Genomic DNA, 19,422 nt, shown 5'->3' with positions numbered 1-19,422 from the left:
AAGTATTGATATCTCTCTGTAAGTGAATCAAGTGTGTGTCAAGCGGCATCAACACAGCACTGAAAATCAGCTAAAGCCCATTCTAAAAATACATTTCCAAAACACAGAAGAAAGAAGCACGGCGAGAGGGAGGGAAATTCTGCCAAAAGGCGTTCAGGGGCTGTGATGCAACCAGGATTGACCACATCGACACCCACAGCGGCAGAAGACATAAGGCTGGATACTCCTCAGGCTGAGAGGATTGCTGAGGTTGGAGGAGCAAAGGCAGAGCCTCTAGAGTTATCCTGCGTGCTACCCATGCCATGGGTCCCACCTCTCCAGGTTCAAGGCAACTTTCCTACAGCCAAACCACTCATGGGAATCCCAGGGGATGGTACACCGTGTGATCGGGAAAGCTTTCGAAAGCGCACCTCATTTTTCACCTCCGGGTGCTAGCGTCCGCCATTCCAGCCGCTTGACTAACAATTCCCCCACTTGCAGGATCAGCGTCTTGACACTCCTCTTTCGTAGGCTCTGCAAGTGGTCCGAAGGATGACCTGGAAGACGGGGAACCAATGAGAGACCAGCTGGCGGTGTTCGGACAGGCCCACGTCACTCTAATTTCCCATCACGAAGAGGAATTCACCAAAGGCTCGGCCTGCCTCGCCGCAAGCACAACAGGGCCTGAAGCAATCTGGCGCTATTGCGGCCAGCTCACACCAAAGCGAGCTGCCAAACGGAGCTCTGGGGCACTGCACTTCACAAACCTGCCGAGCTCTAAATGATAACACTCGTCCAAAAACATACTGAGGTAAGGCCACGAAGGGGATTTGAACGCAAGGCAGAATTGCACGAAACGGAGTTCAGGAGGTAGATGGGAATGGCCTTCCCAGCACAGGAAAAGCGGCAGAACGTGGACAATGATGCAGTTGGCCAAAAAGGGCGTATGCGTTTTTTCCTGAATATATTCAGGAAAAAACGCATACGCCCTTTTTGGCCAACCAAGCACCCGGGGAGAGCAAATCGGCACTACACAGAAATCTCACCCCCCCCCCCCGGGCAAAAGAGCCATCCGGAAAATGTCTAAAAACCAGAAAGGCAGGACAGGCCAAGGAGATAAGGGAGCCTTGTTCAGTTGCCGGGAGGGACGCAAAATGCCAACAGCCACTCTGGAGAAGCGTATGCTCGTTCCTAAAACACGTACAGAACAGAACCACAGAGCATAGGGCACCTCCACACGTGGGCCTATATCTTGGGAAAACTAAAAATCAACCAGACGCAGGCACCCCAAAGTTTAGGGCTTCTCTCTTTACAACAACCTCGACTTCGGGACACCCTTCATCTGCCGGGGAAGAGAGAAATGGACCAAGAATTTGTGCTACTTAGGTACGATGGAATATCCCTCAGCCATGGAATCCATGTCATAAGGCTGGTTCCAGCATAATGACTGGATTGAGGTACGATGATGCTAAGTGAAATCTGTCCCACAGAAAAAGAAACTTGGGATATCACTTAGAGAGGGAATGTACAAATCGCTACCCACGACCCGAATGACAAAAGAGAACAGACTCACGCTTTTCGAAAACACACTTAGGCCTGCTTAAGCGGAAAGGTGAGGTGGCGTGATGCATAAAACACGACTTGGAAATGAGCACAGATACCGGTCGGAAAAGCAAATATATAATAGACACCACCTACTCCTTGCTCAGTGAACAGGACTCAACAGCTCCTATTCATCACAGAAGAATATATCAGACTCGTAAGCATCTGAAAACCTAAGTATTGATATCTCTCTGTAAGTGAATCAAGTGTGTGTCAAGCGGCATCAACACAGCACTGAAAATCAGCTAAAGCCCATTCTAAAAATACATTTCCAAAACACAGAAGAAAGAAGCACGGCGAGAGGGAGGGAAATTCTGCCAAAAGGCGTGCAGGGGCTGTGATGCAACCAGGATTGACCACATCGACACCCACAGCGGCAGAAGACATAAGGCTGGATACTCCTCAGGCTGAGAGGATTGCTGAGGTTGGAGGAGCAAAGGCAGAGCCTCTAGAGTTATCCTGCGTGCTACCCATGCCATGGGTCCCACCTCTCCAGGTTCAAGGCAACTTTCCTACAGCCAAACCACTCATGGGAATCCCAGGGGATGGTACACCGTGTGATCGGGAAAGCTTTCGAAAGCGCACCTCATTTTTCACCTCCGGGTGCTAGCGTCCGCCATTCCAGCCGCTTGACTAACAATTCCCCCACTTGCAGGATCAGCGCCTTGACACTCCTCTTTCGTAGGCTCTGCAAGTGGTCCGAAGGATGACCTGGAAGACGGGGAACCAATGAGAGACCAGCTGGCGGTGTTCGGACAGGCCCACGTCACTCTAATTTCCCATCACGAAGAGGAATTCATCAAAGGCTCGGCCTGCCTCGCCGCAAGCACAACAGGGCCTGAAGCAATCTGGCGCTATTGCGGCCAGCTCACACCAAAGCGAGCTGCCAAACGGAGCTCTGGGGCACTGCACTTCACAAACCTGCCGAGCTCTAAATGATAACACTCGTCCAAAAACATACTGAGGTAAGGCCACGAAGGGGATTTGAACGCAAGGCAGAATTGCACGAAACGGAGTTCAGGAGGTAGATGGGAATGGCCTTCCCAGCACAGGAAAAGCGGCAGAACGTGGACAATGATGCAGTTGGCCAAAAAGGGCGTATGCGTTTTTTCCTGAATATATTCAGGAAAAAACGCATACGCCCTTTTTGGCCAACCAAGCACCCGGGGAGAGCAAATCGGCACTACACAGAAATCTCATTCCCGCCCCCCGGCAAAAGAGCCATCCGGAAAATGTCTAAAAACCAGAAAGGCAGGACAGGCCAAGGAGATAAGGGAGCCTTGTTCAGTTGCCGGGAGGGACGCAAAATGCCAACAGCCACTCTGGAGAAGCGTATGCTCGTTCCTAAAACACGTACAGAACAGAACCACAGAGCATAGGGCACCTCCACACGTGGGCCTATATCTTGGGAAAACTAAAAATCAACCAGACGCAGGCACCCCAAAGTTTAGGGCTTCTCTCTTTACAACAACCTCGACTTCGGGACACCCTTCATCTGCCGGGGAAGAGAGAAATGGACCAAGAATTTGTGCTACTTAGGTACGAGGGAATATCCCTCAGCCATGGAATCCATGTCATAAGGCTGGTTCCAGCATAATGACTGGATTGAGGTACGATGATGCTAAGTGAAATCTGTCCCACAGAAAAAGAAACTTGGGATATCACTTAGAGAGGGAATGTACAAATCGCTACCCACGACCCGAATGACAAAAGAGAACAGACTCACGCTTTTCGAAAACACACTTAGGCCTGCTTAAGCGGAAAGGTGAGGTGGCGTGATGCATACAACACGACTTGGAAATGAGCACAGATACCGGTCGGAAAAGCAAATATATAATAGACACCACCTACTCCTTGCTCAGTGAACAGGACTCAACAGCTCCTATTCATCACAGAAGAATATATCAGACTCGTAAGCATCTGAAAACCTAAGTATTGATATCTCTCTGTAAGTGAATCAAGTGTGTGTCAAGCGGCATCAACACAGCACTGAAAATCAGCTAAAGCCCATTCTAAAAATACATTTCCAAAACACAGAAGAAAGAAGCACGGCGAGAGGGAGGGAAATTCTGCCAAAAAGCGTGCAGGGGCTGTGATGCAACCAGGATTGACCACATCTACACACACAGCGGCAGAAGACATGAGGCTGGATACTCCTCAGGCTGAGAGGATTGCTGAGGTTGGAGGAGCAAAGGCAGAGCCTCTAGAGTTATCCTGCGTGCTACCCATTCCATGGGTCCCACCTCTCCAGGTTCAAGGCAACTTTCCTACAGCCAAACCACTCATGGGAATCCCAGGGGATGGTACACCGTGTGATCGGGAAAGCTTTCGAAAGCGCACCTCATTTTTCACCTCCGGGTGCTAGCGTCCGCCATTCCAGCCGCTTGACTAACAATTCCCCCACTTGCAGGATCAGCGTCTTGACACTCCTCTTTCGTAGGCTCTGCAAGTGGTCCGAAGGATGACCTGGAAGACGGGGAACCAATGAGAGACCAGCTGGCGGTGTTCGGACAGGCCCACGTCACTCTAATTTCCCATCACGAAGAGGAATTCACCAAAGGCTCGGCCTGCCTCGCCGCAAGCACAACAGGGCCTGAAGCAATCTGGCGCTATTGCGGCCAGCTCACACCAAAGCGAGCTGCCAAACGGAGCTCTGGGGCACTGCACTTCACAAACCTGCCGAGCTCTAAATGATAACACTCGTCCAAAAACATACTGAGGTAAGGCCACGAAGGGGATTTGAACGCAAGGCAGAATTGCACGAAACGGAGTTCAGGAGGTAGATGGGAATGGCCTTCCCAGCACAGGAAAAGCGGCAGAACGTGGACAATGATGCAGTTGGCCAAAAAGGGCGTATGCGTTTTTTCCTGAATATATTCAGGAAAAAACGCATACGCCCTTTTTGGCCAACCAAGCACCCGGGGAGAGCAAATCGGCACTACAAAGAAATCTCACTCCCCCCCCACGGGCAAAAGAGCCATCCGGAAAATGTCTAAAATCAGAAAGGCAGGACAGGCCAAGGAGATAAGGGAGCCTTGTTCAGTTGCCGGGAGGGACGCAAAATGCCAACAGCCACTCTGGAGAAGCGTATGCTCGTTCCTAAAACACGTACAGAACAGAACCACAGAGCATAGGGCACCTCCACACGTGGGCCTATATCTTGGGAAAACTAAAAATCAACCAGACGCAGGCACCCCAAAGTTTAGGGCTTCTCTCTTTACAACAACCTCGACTTCGGGACACCCTTCATCTGCCGGGGAAGAGAGAAATGGACCAAGAATTTGTGCTACTTAGGTACGAGGGAATATCCCTCAGCCATGGAATCCATGTCATAAGGCTGGTTCCAGCATAATGACTGGATTGAGGTACGATGATGCTAAGTGAAATCTGTCCCACAGAAAAAGAAACTTGGGATATCACTTAGAGAGGGAATGTACAAATCGCTACCCACGACCCGAATGACAAAAGAGAACAGACTCACGCTTTTCGAAAACACACTTAGGCCTGCTTAAGCGGAAAGGTGAGGTGGCGTGATGCATAAAACACGACTTGGAAATGAGCACAGATACCGGTCGGAAAAGCAAATATATAATAGACACCACCTACTCCTTGCTCAGTGAACAGGACTCAACAGCTCCTATTCATCACAGAAGAATATATCAGACTCGTAAGCATCTGAAAACCTAAGTATTGATATCTCTCTGTAAGTGAATCAAGTGTGTCAAGCGGCATCAACACAGCACTGAAAATCAGCTAAAGCCCATTCTAAAAATACATTTCCAAAACACAGAAGAAAGAAGCACGGCGAGAGGGAGGGAAATTCTGCCAAAAAGCGTTCAGGGGCTGTGATGCAACCAGGATTGACCACATCTACACCCACAGCGGCAGAAGACATGAGGCTGGATACTCCTCAGGCTGAGAGGATTGCTGAGGTTGGAGGAGCAAAGGCAGAGCCTCTAGAGTTATCCTGCGTGCTACCCATTCCATGGGTCCCACCTCTCCAGGTTCAAGGCAACTTTCCTACAGCCAAACCACTCATGGGAATCCCAGGGGATGGTACACCGTGTGATCGGGAAAGCTTTCGAAAGCGCACCTCATTTTTCACCTCCGGGTGCTAGCGTCCGCCATTCCAGTCGCTTGACTAACAATTCCCCCACTTGCAGGATCAGCGTCTTGACACTCCTCTTTCGTAGGCTCTGCAAGTGGTCCGAAGGATGACCTGGAAGATGGGGAACCAATGAGAGACCAGCTGGCGGTGTTCGGACAGGCCCACGTCACTCTAATTTCCCATCACGAAGAGGAATTCACCAAAGGCTCGGCCTGCCTCGCCGCAAGCACAACAGGGCCTGAAGCAATCTGGCGCTATTGCGGCCAGCTCACACCAAAGCGAGCTGCCAAACGGAGCTCTGGGGCACTGCACTTCACAAACCTGCCGAGCTCTAAATGATAACACTCGTCCAAAAACATACTGAGGTAAGGCCACGAAGGGGATTTGAACGCAAGGCAGAATTGCACGAAACGGAGTTCAGGAGGTAGATGGGAATGGCCTTCCCAGCACAGGAAAAGCGGCAGAACGTGGACAATGATGCAGTTGGCCAAAAAGGGCGTATGCGTTTTTTCCTGAATATATTCAGGAAAAAACGCATACGCCCTTTTTGGCCAACCAAGCACCCGGGGAGAGCAAATCGGCACTACACAGAAATCTCACCCCCCCCCCCCCGGGCAAAAGAGCCATCCGGAAAATGTCTAAAAACCAGAAAGGCAGGACAGGCCAAGGAGATAAGGGAGCCTTGTTCAGTTGCCGGGAGGGACGCAAAATGCCAACAGCCACTCTGGAGAAGCGTATGCTCGTTCCTAAAACACGTACAGAACAGAACCACAGAGCATAGGGCACCTCCACACGTGGGCCTATATCTTGGGAAAACTAAAAATCAACCAGACGCAGGCACCCCAAAGTTTAGGGCTTCTCTCTTTACAACAACCTCGACTTCGGGACACCCTTCATCTGCCGGGGAAGAGAGAAATGGACCAAGAATTTGTGCTACTTAGGTACGAGGGAATATCCCTCAGCCATGGAATCCATGTCATAAGGCTGGTTCCAGCATAATGACTGGATTGAGGTACGATGATGCTAAGTGAAATCTGTCCCACAGAAAAAGAAACTTGGGATATCACTTAGAGAGGGAATGTACAAATCGCTACCCACGACCCGAATGACAAAAGAGAACAGACTCACGCTTTTCGAAAACACACTTAGGCCTGCTTAAGCGGAAAGGTGAGGTGGCGTGATGCATAAAACACGACTTGGAAATGAGCACAGATACCGGTCGGAAAAGCAAATATATAATAGACACCACCTACTCCTTGCTCAGTGAACAGGACTCAACAGCTCCTATTCATCACAGAAGAATATATCAGACTCGTAAGCATCTGAAAACCTAAGTATTGATATCTCTCTGTAAGTGAATCAAGTGTGTGTCAAGCGGCATCAACACAGCACTGAAAATCAGCTAAAGCCCATTCTAAAAATACATTTCCAAAACACAGAAGAAAGAAGCACGGCGAGAGGGAGGGAAATTCTGCCAAAAAGCGTGCAGGGGCTGTGATGCAACCAGGATTGACCACATCTACACACACAGCGGCAGAAGACATGAGGCTGGATACTCCTCAGGCTGAGAGGATTGCTGAGGTTGGAGGAGCAAAGGCAGAGCCTCTAGAGTTATCCTGCGTGCTACCCATTCCATGGGTCCCACCTCTCCAGGTTCAAGGCAACTTTCCTACAGCCAAACCACTCATGGGAATCCCAGGGGATGGTACACCGTGTGATCGGGAAAGCTTTCGAAAGCGCACCTCATTTTTCACCTCCGGGTGCTAGCGTCCGCCATTCCAGTCGCTTGACTAACAATTCCCCCACTTGCAGGATCAGCGTCTTGACACTCCTCTTTCGTAGGCTCTGCAAGTGGTCCGAAGGATGACCTGGAAGACGGGGAACCAATGAGAGACCAGCTGGCGGTGTTCGGACAGGCCCACGTCACTCTAATTTCCCATCACGAAGAGGAATTCACCAAAGGCTCGGCCTGCCTCGCCGCAAGCACAACAGGGCCTGAAGCAATCTGGCGCTATTGCGGCCAGCTCACACCAAAGCGAGCTGCCAAACGGAGCTCTGGGGCACTGCACTTCACAAACCTGCCGAGCTCTAAATGATAACACTCGTCCAAAAACATACTGAGGTAAGGCCACGAAGGGGATTTGAACGCAAGGCAGAATTGCACGAAACGGAGTTCAGGAGGTAGATGGGAATGGCCTTCCCAGCACAGGAAAAGCGGCAGAACGTGGACAATGATGCAGTTGGCCAAAAAGGGCGTATGCGTTTTTTCCTGAATATATTCAGGAAAAAACGCATACGCCCTTTTTGGCCAACCAAGCACCCGGGGAGAGCAAATCGGCACTACACAGAAATCTCACCCCCCCCCCCCCGGGCAAAAGAGCCATCCGGAAAATGTCTAAAAACCAGAAAGGCAGGACAGGCCAAGGAGATAAGGGAGCCTTGTTCAGTTGCCGGGAGGGACGCAAAATGCCAACAGCCACTCTGGAGAAGCGTATGCTCGTTCCTAAAACACGTACAGAACAGAACCACAGAGCATAGGGCACCTCCACACGTGGGCCTATATCTTGGGAAAACTAAAAATCAACCAGACGCAGGCACCCCAAAGTTTAGGGCTTCTCTCTTTACAACAACCTCGACTTCGGGACACCCTTCATCTGCCGGGGAAGAGAGAAATGGACCAAGAATTTGTGCTACTTAGGTACGAGGGAATATCCCTCAGCCATGGAATCCATGTCATAAGGCTGGTTCCAGCATAATGACTGGATTGAGGTACGATGATGCTAAGTGAAATCTGTCCCACAGAAAAAGAAACTTGGGATATCACTTAGAGAGGGAATGTACAAATCGCTACCCACGACCCGAATGACAAAAGAGAACAGACTCACGCTTTTCGAAAACACACTTAGGCCTGCTTAAGCGGAAAGGTGAGGTGGCGTGATGCATAAAACACGACTTGGAAATGAGCACAGATACCGGTCGGAAAAGCAAATATATAATAGACACCACCTACTCCTTGCTCAGTGAACAGGACTCAACAGCTCCTATTCATCACAGAAGAATATATCAGACTCGTAAGCATCTGAAAACCTAAGTATTGATATCTCTCTGTAAGTGAATCAAGTGTGTGTCAAGCGGCATCAACACAGCACTGAAAATCAGCTAAAGCCCATTCTAAAAATACATTTCCAAAACACAGAAGAAAGAAGCACGGCGAGAGGGAGGGAAATTCTGCCAAAATGCGTTCAGGGGCTGTGATGCAACCAGGATTGACCACATCGACACCCACAGCGCCAGAAGACATAAGGCTGGATACTCCTCAGGCTGAGAGGATTGCTGAGGTTGGAGGAGCAAAGGCAGAGCCTCTAGAGTTATCCTGCGTGCTACCCATTCCATGGGTCCCACCTCTCCAGGTTCAAGGCAACTTTCCTACAGCCAAACCACTCATGGGAATCCCAGGGGATGGTACACCGTGTGATCGGGAAAGCTTTCGAAAGCGCACCTCATTTTTCACCTCCGGGTGCTAGCGTCCGCCATTCCAGCCGCTTGACTAACAATTCCCCCACTTGCAGGATCAGCGTCTTGACACTCCTCTTTCGTAGGCTCTGCAAGTGGTCCGAAGGATGACCTGGAAGACGGGGAACCAATGAGAGACCAGCTGGCGGTGTTCGGACAGGCCCACGTCACTCTAATTTCCCATCACGAAGAGGAATTCACCAAAGGCTCGGCCTGCCTCGCCACAAGCACAACAGGGCCTGAAGCAATCTGGCGCTATTGCGGCCAGCTCACACCAAAGCGAGCTGCCAAACGGAGCTCTGGGGCACTGCACTTCACAAACCTGCCGAGCTCTAAATGATAACACTCGTCCAAAAACATACTGAGGTAAGGCCACGAAGGGGATTTGAACGCAAGGCAGAATTGCACGAAACGGAGTTCAGGAGGTAGATGGGAATGGCCTTCCCAGCACAGGAAAAGCGGCAGAACGTGGACAATGATGCAGTTGGCCAAAAAGGGCGTATGCGTTTTTTCCTGAATATATTCAGGAAAAAACGCATACGCCCTTTTTGGCCAACCAAGCACCCGGGGAGAGCAAATCGGCACTACACAGAAATCTCACCCCCCCCCCCCCCGGGCAAAAGAGCCATCCGGAAAATGTCTAAAAACCAGAAAGGCAGGACAGGCCAAGGAGATAAGGGAGCCTTGTTCAGTTGCCGGGAGGGACGCAAAATGCCAACAGCCACTCTGGAGAAGCGTATGCTCGTTCCTAAAACACGTACAGAACAGAACCACAGAGCATAGGGCACCTCCACACGTGGGCCTATATCTTGGGAAAACTAAAAATCAACCAGACGCAGGCACCCCAAAGTTTAGGGCTTCTCTCTTTACAACAACCTCGACTTCGGGACACCCTTCATCTGCCGGGGAAGAGAGAAATGGACCAAGAATTTGTGCTACTTAGGTACGAGGGAATATCCCTCAGCCATGGAATCCATGTCATAAGGCTGGTTCCAGCATAATGAGTGGATTGAGGTACGATGATGCTAAGTGAAATCTGTCCCACAGAAAAAGAAACTTGGGATATCACTTAGAGAGGGAATGTACAAATCGCTACCCACGACCCGAATGACAAAAGAGAACAGACTCACGCTTTTCGAAAACACACTTAGGCCTGCTTAAGCGGAAAGGTGAGGTGGCGTGATGCATAAAACACGACTTGGAAATGAGCACAGATACCGGTCGGAAAAGCAAATATATAATAGACACCACCTACTCCTTGCTCAGTGAACAGGACTCAACAGCTCCTATTCATCACAGAAGAATATATCAGACTCGTAAGCATCTGAAAACCTAAGTATTGATATCTCTCTGTAAGTGAATCAAGTGTGTGTCAAGCGGCATCAACACAGCACTGAAAATCAGCTAAAGCCCATTCTAAAAATACATTTCCAAAACACAGAAGAAAGAAGCACGGCGAGAGGGAGGGAAATTCTGCCAAAATGCGTTCAGGGGCTGTGATGCAACCAGGATTGACCACATCGACACCCACAGCGCCAGAAGACATAAGGCTGGATACTCCTCAGGCTGAGAGGATTGCTGAGGTTGGAGGAGCAAAGGCAGAGCCTCTAGAGTTATCCTGCGTGCTACCCATTCCATGGGTCCCACCTCTCCAGGTTCAAGGCAACTTTCCTACAGCCAAACCACTCATGGGAATCCCAGGGGATGGTACACCGTGTGATCGGGAAAGCTTTCGAAAGCGCACCTCATTTTTCACCTCCGGGTGCTAGCGTCCGCCATTCCAGCCGCTTGACTAACAATTCCCCCACTTGCAGGATCAGCGTCTTGACACTCCTCTTTCGTAGGCTCTGCAAGTGGTCCGAAGGATGACCTGGAAGACGGGGAACCAATGAGAGACCAGCTGGCGGTGTTCGGACAGGCCCACGTCACTCTAATTTCCCATCACGAAGAGGAATTCACCAAAGGCTCGGCCTGCCTCGCCGCAAGCACAACAGGGCCTGAAGCAATCTGGCGCTATTGCGGCCAGCTCACACCAAAGCGAGCTGCCAAACGGAGCTCTGGGGCACTGCACTTCACAAACCTGCCGAGCTCTAAATGATAACACTCGTCCAAAAACATACTGAGGTAAGGCCACGAAGGGGATTTGAACGCAAGGCAGAATTGCACGAAACGGAGTTCAGGAGGTAGATGGGAATGGCCTTCCCAGCACAGGAAAAGCGGCAGAACGTGGACAATGATGCAGTTGGCCAAAAAGGGCGTATGCGTTTTTTCCTGAATATATTCAGGAAAAAACGCATACGCCCTTTTTGGCCAACCAAGCACCCGGGGAGAGCAAATCGGCACTACACAGAAATCTCACCCCCCCCCCCCCCCCGGGCAAAAGAGCCATCCGGAAAATGTCTAAAAACCAGAAAGGCAGGACAGGCCAAGGAGATAAGGGAGCCTTGTTCAGTTGCCGGGAGGGACGCAAAATGCCAACAGCCACTCTGGAGAAGCGTATGCTCGTTCCTAAAACACGTACAGAACAGAACCACAGAGCGTAGGGCACCTCCACACGTGGGCCTATATCTTGGGAAAACTAAAAATCAACCAGACGCAGGCACCCCAAAGTTTAGGGCTTCTCTCTTTACAACAACCTCGACTTCGGGACACCCTTCATCGGCCGGGGAAGAGAGAAATGGACCAAGAATTTGTGCTACTTAGGTACGAGGGAATATCCCTCAGCCATGGAATCCATGTCATAAGGCTGGTTCCAGCATAATGACTGGATTGAGGTACGATGATGCTAAGTGAAATCTGTCCCACAGAAAAAGAAACTTGGGATATCACTTAGAGAGGGAATGTACAAATCGCTACCCACGACCCGAATGACAAAAGAGAACAGACTCACGCTTTTCGAAAACACACTTAGGCCTGCTTAAGCGGAAAGGTGAGGTGGCGTGATGCATAAAACACGACTTGGAAATGAGCACAGATACCGGTCGGAAAAGCAAATATATAATAGACACCACCTACTCCTTGCTCAGTGAACAGGACTCAACAGCTCCTATTCATCACAGAAGAATATATCAGACTCGTAAGCATCTGAAAACCTAAGTATTGATATCTCTCTGTAAGTGAATCAAGTGTGTGTCAAGCGGCATCAACACAGCACTGAAAATCAGCTAAAGCCCATTCTAAAAATACATTTCCAAAACACAGAAGAAAGAAGCACGGCGAGAGGGACGGAAATTCTGCCAAAAAGCGTTCAGGGGCTGTGATGCAACCAGGATTGACCACATCGACACCCACAGCGGCAGAAGACATGAGGCTGGATACTCCTCAGGCTGAGAGGATTGCTGAGGTTGGAGGAGCAAAGGCAGAGCCTCTAGAGTTATCCTGCGTGCTACCCATTCCATGGGTCCCACCTCTCCAGGTTCAAGGCAACTTTCCTACAGCCAAACCACTCATGGGAATCCCAGGGGATGGTACACCGTGTGATCGGGAAAGCTTTCGAAAGCGCACCTCATTTTTCACCTCCGGGTGCTAGCGTCCGCCATTCCAGCCGCTTGACTAACAATTCCCCCACTTGCAGGATCAGCGTCTTGACACTCCTCTTTCGTAGGCTCTGCAAGTGGTCCGAAGGATGACCTGGAAGACGGGGAACCAATGAGAGACCAGCTGGCGGTGTTCGGACAGGCCCACGTCACTCTAATTTCCCATCACGAAGAGGAATTCACCAAAGGCTCGGCCTGCCTCGCCGCAAGCACAACAGGGCCTGAAGCAATCTGGCGCTATTGCGGCCAGCTCACACCAAAGCGAGCTGCCAAACGGAGCTCTGGGGCACTGCACTTCACAAACCTGCCGAGCTCTAAATGATAACACTCGTCCAAAAACATACTGAGGTAAGGCCACGAAGGGGATTTGAACGCAAGGCAGAATTGCACGAAACGGAGTTCAGGAGGTAGATGGGAATGGCCTTCCCAGCACAGGAAAAGCGGCAGAACGTGGACAATGATGCAGTTGGCCAAAAAGGGCGTATGCGTTTTTTCCTGAATATATTCAGGAAAAAACGCATACGCCCTTTTTGGCCAACCAAGCACCCGGGGAGAGCAAATCGGCACTACAAAGAAATCTCACTCCCCCCCCCCGGGCAAAAGAGCCATCCGGAAAATGTCTAAAAACCAGAAAGGCAGGACAGGCCAAGGAGATAAGGGAGCCTTGTTCAGTTGCCGGGAGGGACGCAAAATGCCAACAGCCACTCTGGAGAAGCGTATGCTCGTTCCTAAAACACGTACAGAACAGAACCACAGAGCGTAGGGCACCTCCACACGTGGGCCTATATCTTGGGAAAACTAAAAATCAACCAGACGCAGGCACCCCAAAGTTTAGGGCTTCTCTCTTTACAACAACCTCGACTTCGGGACACCCTTCATCGGCCGGGGAAGAGAGAAATGGACCAAGAATTTGTGCTACTTAGGTACGAGGGAATATCCCTCAGCCATGGAATCCATGTCATAAGGCTGGTTCCAGCATAATGACTGGATTGAGGTACGATGATGCTAAGTGAAATCTGTCCCACAGAAAAAGAAACTTGGGATATCACTTAGAGAGGGAATGTACAAATCGCTACCCACGACCCGAATGACAAAAGAGAACAGACTCACGCTTTTCGAAAACACACTTAGGCCTGCTTAAGCGGAAAGGTGAGGTGGCGTGATGCATAAAACACGACTTGGAAATGAGCACAGATACCGGTCGGAAAAGCAAATATATAATAGACACCACCTACTCCTTGCTCAGTGAACAGGACTCAACAGCTCCTATTCATCACAGAAGAATATATCAGACTCGTAAGCATCTGAAAACCTAAGTATTGATATCTCTCTGTAAGTGAATCAAGTGTGTGTCAAGCGGCATCAACACAGCACTGAAAATCAGCTAAAGCCCATTCTAAAAATACATTTCCAAAACACAGAAGAAAGAAGCACGGCGAGAGGGAGGGAAATTCTGCCAAAAAGCGTTCAGGGGCTGTGATGCAACCAGGATTGACCACATCGACACCCACAGCGGCAGAAGACATGAGGCTGGATACTCCTCAGGCTGAGAGGATTGCTGAGGTTGGAGGAGCAAAGGCAGAGCCTCTAGCGTTATCCTACGTGCTACCCATTCCATGGGTCCCACCTCTCCAGGTTCAAGGCAACTTTCCTACAGCCAAACCACTCATGGGAATCCCAGGGGATGGTACACCGTGTGATCGGGAAAGCTTTCGAAAGCGCACCTCATTTTTCACCTCCGGGTGCTAGCGTCCGCCATTCCAGCCGCTTGACTAACAATTCCCCCACTTGCAGGATCAGCGTCTTGACACTCCTCTTTCGTAGGCTCTGCAAGTGGTCCGAAGGATGACCTGGAAGACGGGGAACCAATGAGAGACCAGCTGGCGGTGTTCGGACAGGCCCACGTCACTCTAATTTCCCATCACGAAGAGGAATTCACCAAAGGCTCGGCCTGCCTCGCCGCAAGCACAACAGGGCCTGAAGCAATCTGGCGCTATTGCGGCCAGCTCACACCAAAGCGAGCTGCCAAACGGAGCTCTGGGGCACTGCACTTCACAAACCTGCCGAGCTCTAAATGATAACACTCGTCCAAAAACATACTGAGGTAAGGCCACGAAGGGGATTTGAACGCAAGGCAGAATTGCACGAAACGGAGTTCAGGAGGTAGATGGGAATGGCCTTCCCAGCACAGGAAAAGCGGCAGAACGTGGACAATGATGCAGTTGGCCAAAAAGGGCGTATGCGTTTTTTCCTGAATATATTCAGGAAAAAACGCATACGCCCTTTTTGGCCAACCAAGCACCCGGGGAGAGCAAATCGGCACTACAAAGAAATCTCACCCCCCCCCCCCGGGCAAAAGAGCCATCCGGAAAATGTCTAAAAACCAGAAAGGCAGGACAGGCCAAGGAGATAAGGGAGCCTTGTTCAGTTGCCGGGAGGGACGCAAAATGCCAACAGCCACTCTGGAGAAGCGTATGCTCGTTCCTAAAACACGTACAGAACAGAACCACAGAGCGTAGGGCACCTCCACACGTGGGCCTATATCTTGGGAAAACTAAAAATCAACCAGACGCAGGCACCCCAAAGTTTAGGGCTTCTCTCTTTACAACAACCTCGACTTCGGGACACCCTTCATCTGCCGGGGAAGAGAGAAATGGACCAAGAATTTGTGCTACTTAGGTACGAGGGAATATCCCTCAGCCATGGAATCCATGTCATAAGGCTGGTTCCAGCATAATGACTGGATTGAGGTACGATGATGCTAAGTGAAATCTGTCCCACAGAAAAAGAAACTTGGGATATCACTTAGAGAGGGAATGTACAAATCGCTACCCACGACCCGAATGACAAAAGAGAACAGACTCACGCTTTTCGAAAACACACTTAGGCCTGCTTAAGCGGAAAGGTGAGGTGGCGTGATGCATAAAACACGACTTGGAAATGAGCACAGATACCGGTCGGAAAAGCAAATATATAATAGACACCACCTACTCCTTGCTCAGTGAACAGGACTCAACAGCTCCTATTCATCACAGAAGAATATATCAGACTCGTAAGCATCTGAAAACCTAAGTATTGATATCTCTCTGTAAGTGAATCAAGTGTGTGTCAAGCGGCATCAACACAGCACTGAAAATCAGCTAAAGCCCATTCTAAAAATACATTTCCAAAACACAGAAGAAAGAAGCACGGCGAGAGGGAGGGAAATTCTGCCAAAAAGCGTTCAGGGGCTGTGATGCAACCAGGATTGACCACATCGACACCCACAGCGGCAGAAGACATGAGGCTGGATACTCCTCAGGCTGAGAGGATTGCTGAGGTTGGAGGAGCAAAGGCAGAGCCTCTAGCGTTATCCTGCGTGCTACCCATTCCATGGGTCCCACCTCTCCAGGTTCAAGGCAACTTTCCTACAGCCAAACCACTCATGGGAATCCCAGGGGATGGTACACCGTGTGATCGGGAAAGCTTTCGAAAGCGCACCTCATTTTTCACCTCCGGGTGCTAGCGTCCGCCATTCCAGCCGCTTGACTAACAATTCCCCCACTTGCAGGATCAGCGTCTTGACACTCCTCTTTCGTAGGCTCTGCAAGTGGTCCGAAGGATGACCTGGAAGACGGGGAACCAATGAGAGACCAGCTGGCGGTGTTCGGACAGGCCCACGTCACTCTAATTTCCCATCACGAAGAGGAATTCACCAAAGGCTCGGCCTGCCTCGCCGCAAGCACAACAGGGCCTGAAGCAATCTGGCGCTATTGCGGCCAGCTCACACCAAAGCGAGCTGCCAAACGGAGCTCTGGGGCACTGCACTTCACAAACCTGCCGAGCTCTAAATGATAACACTCGTCCAAAAACATACTGAGGTAAGGCCACGAAGGGGATTTGAACGCAAGGCAGAATTGCACGAAACGGAGTTCAGGAGGTAGATGGGAATGGCCTTCCCAGCACAGGAAAAGCGGCAGAACGTGGACAATGATGCAGTTGGCCAAAAAGGGCGTATGCGTTTTTTCCTGAATGTATTCAGGAAAAAACGCATACGCCCTTTTTGGCCAACCAAGCACCCGGGGAGAGCAAATCGGCACTACAAAGAAATCTCACTCCCCCCCCCCGGGCAAAAGAGCCATCCGGAAAATGTCTAAAAACCAGAAAGGCAGGACAGGCCAAGGAGATAAGGGAGCCTTGTTCAGTTGCCGGGAGGGACGCAAAATGCCAACAGCCACTCTGGAGAAGCGTATGCTCGTTCCTAAAACACGTACAGAACAGAACCACAGAGCGTAGGGCACCTCCACACGTGGGCCTATATCTTGGGAAAACTAAAAATCAACCAGACGCAGGCACCCCAAAGTTTAGGGCTTCTCTCTTTACAACAACCTCGACTTCGGGACACCCTTCATCTGCCGGGGAAGAGAGAAATGGACCAAGAATTTGTGCTACTTAGGTACGAGGGAATATCCCTCAGCCATGGAATCCATGTCATAAGGCTGGTTCCAGCATAATGAGTGGATTGAGGTACGATGATGCTAAGTGAAATCTGTCCCACAGAAAAAGAAACTTGGGATATCACTTAGAGAGGGAATGTACAAATCGCTACCCACGACCCGAATGACAAAAGAGAACAGACTCACGCTTTTCGAAAACACACTTAGGCCTGCTTAAGCGGAAAGGTGAGGTGGCGTGATGCATAAAACACGACTTGGAAATGAGCACAGATACCGGTCGGAAAAGCAAATATATAATAGACACCACCTACTCCTTGCTCAGTGAACAGGACTCAACAGCTCCTATTCATCACAGAAGAATATATCAGACTCGTAAGCATCTGAAAACCTAAGTATTGATATCTCTCTGTAAGTGAATCAAGTGTGTGTCAAGCGGCATCAACACAGCACTGAAAATCAGCTAAAGCCCATTCTAAAAATACATTTCCAAAACACAGAAGAAAGAAGCACGGCGAGAGGGAGGGAAATTCTGCCAAAAAGCGTGCAGGGGCTGTGATGCAACCAGGATTGACCACATCGACACCCACAGCGGCAGAAGACATGAGGCTGGATACTCCTCAGGCTGAGAGGATTGCTGAGGTTGGAGGAGCAAAGGCAGAGCCTCTAGAGTTATCCTGCGTGCTACCCATTCCATGGGTCCCACCTCTCCAGGTTCAAGGCAACTTTCCTACAGCCAAACCACTCATGGGAATCCCAGGGGATGGTACACCGTGTGATCGGGAAAGCTTTCGAAAGCGCACCTCATTTTTCACCTCCGGGTGCTAGCGTCCGCCATTCCAGCCGCTTGACTAACAATTCCCCCACTTGCAGGATCAGCGTCTTGACACTCCTCTTTCGTAGGCTCTGCAAGTGGTCCGAAGGATGACCTGGAAGACGGGGAACCAATGAGAGACCAGCTGGCGGTGTTCGGACAGGCCCACGTCACTCTAATTTCCCATCACGAAGAGGAATTCACCAAAGGCTCGGCCTGCCTCGCCGCAAGCACAACAGGGCCTGAAGCAATCTGGCGCTATTGCGGCCAGCTCACACCAAAGCGAGCTGCCAAACGGAGCTCTGGGGCACTGCACTTCACAAACCTGCCGAGCTCTAAATGATAACACTCGTCCAAAAACATACTGAGGTAAGGCCACGAAGGGGATTTGAACGCAAGGCAGAATTGCACGAAACGGAGTTCAGGAGGTAGATGGGAATGGCCTTCCCAGCACAGGAAAAGCGGCAGAACGTGGACAATGATGCAGTTGGCCAAAAAGGGCGTATGCGTTTTTTCCTGAATGTATTCAGGAAAAAACGCATACGCCCTTTTTGGCCAACCAAGCACCCGGGGAGAGCAAATCGGCACTACAAAGAAATCTCACCCCCCCCCCCCGGGCAAAAGAGCCATCCGGAAAATGTCTAAAAACCAGAAAGGCAGGACAGGCCAAGGAGATAAGGGAGCCTTGTTCAGTTGCCGGGAGGGACGCAAAATGCCAACAGCCACTCTGGAGAAGCGTATGCTCGTTCCTAAAACACGTACAGAACAGAACCACAGAGCGTAGGGCACCTCCACACGTGGGCCTATATCTTGGGAAAACTAAAAATCAACCAGACGCAGGCACCCCAAAGTTTAGGGCTTCTCTCTTTACAACAACCTCGACTTCGGGACACCCTTCATCTGCCGGGGAAGAGAGAAATGGACCAAGAATTTGTGCTACTTAGGTACGAGGGAATATCCCTCAGCCATGGAATCCATGTCATAAGGCTGGTTCCAGCATAATGAGTGGATTGAGGTACGATGATGCTAAGTGAAATCTGTCCCACAGAAAAAGAAACTTGGGATATCACTTAGAGAGGGAATGTACAAATCGCTACCCACGACCCGAATGACAAAAGAGAACAGACTCACGCTGTTCGAAAACACACTTAGGCCTGCTTAAGCGGAAAGGTGAGGTGGCGTGATGCATAAAACACGACTTGGAAACGAGCACAGATACCGGTCGGAAAAGCAAATATATAATAGACACCACCTACTCCTTGCTCAGTGAACAGGACTCAACAGCTCCTATTCATCACAGAAGAATATATCAGACTCGTAAGCATCTGAAAACCTAAGTATTGATATCTCTCTGTAAGTGAATCAAGTGTGTGTCAAGCGGCATCAACACAGCACTGAAAATCAGCTAAAGCCCATTCTAAAAATACATTTCCAAAA

The sequence above is a fragment of the Kogia breviceps genome, chromosome 9 (assembly GCF_026419965.1).
Source record: "Kogia breviceps isolate mKogBre1 chromosome 9, mKogBre1 haplotype 1, whole genome shotgun sequence".
NCBI lineage: Eukaryota > Metazoa > Chordata > Mammalia > Artiodactyla > Physeteridae > Kogia > Kogia breviceps.
This window is presented reverse-complemented; position numbering follows the sequence as displayed.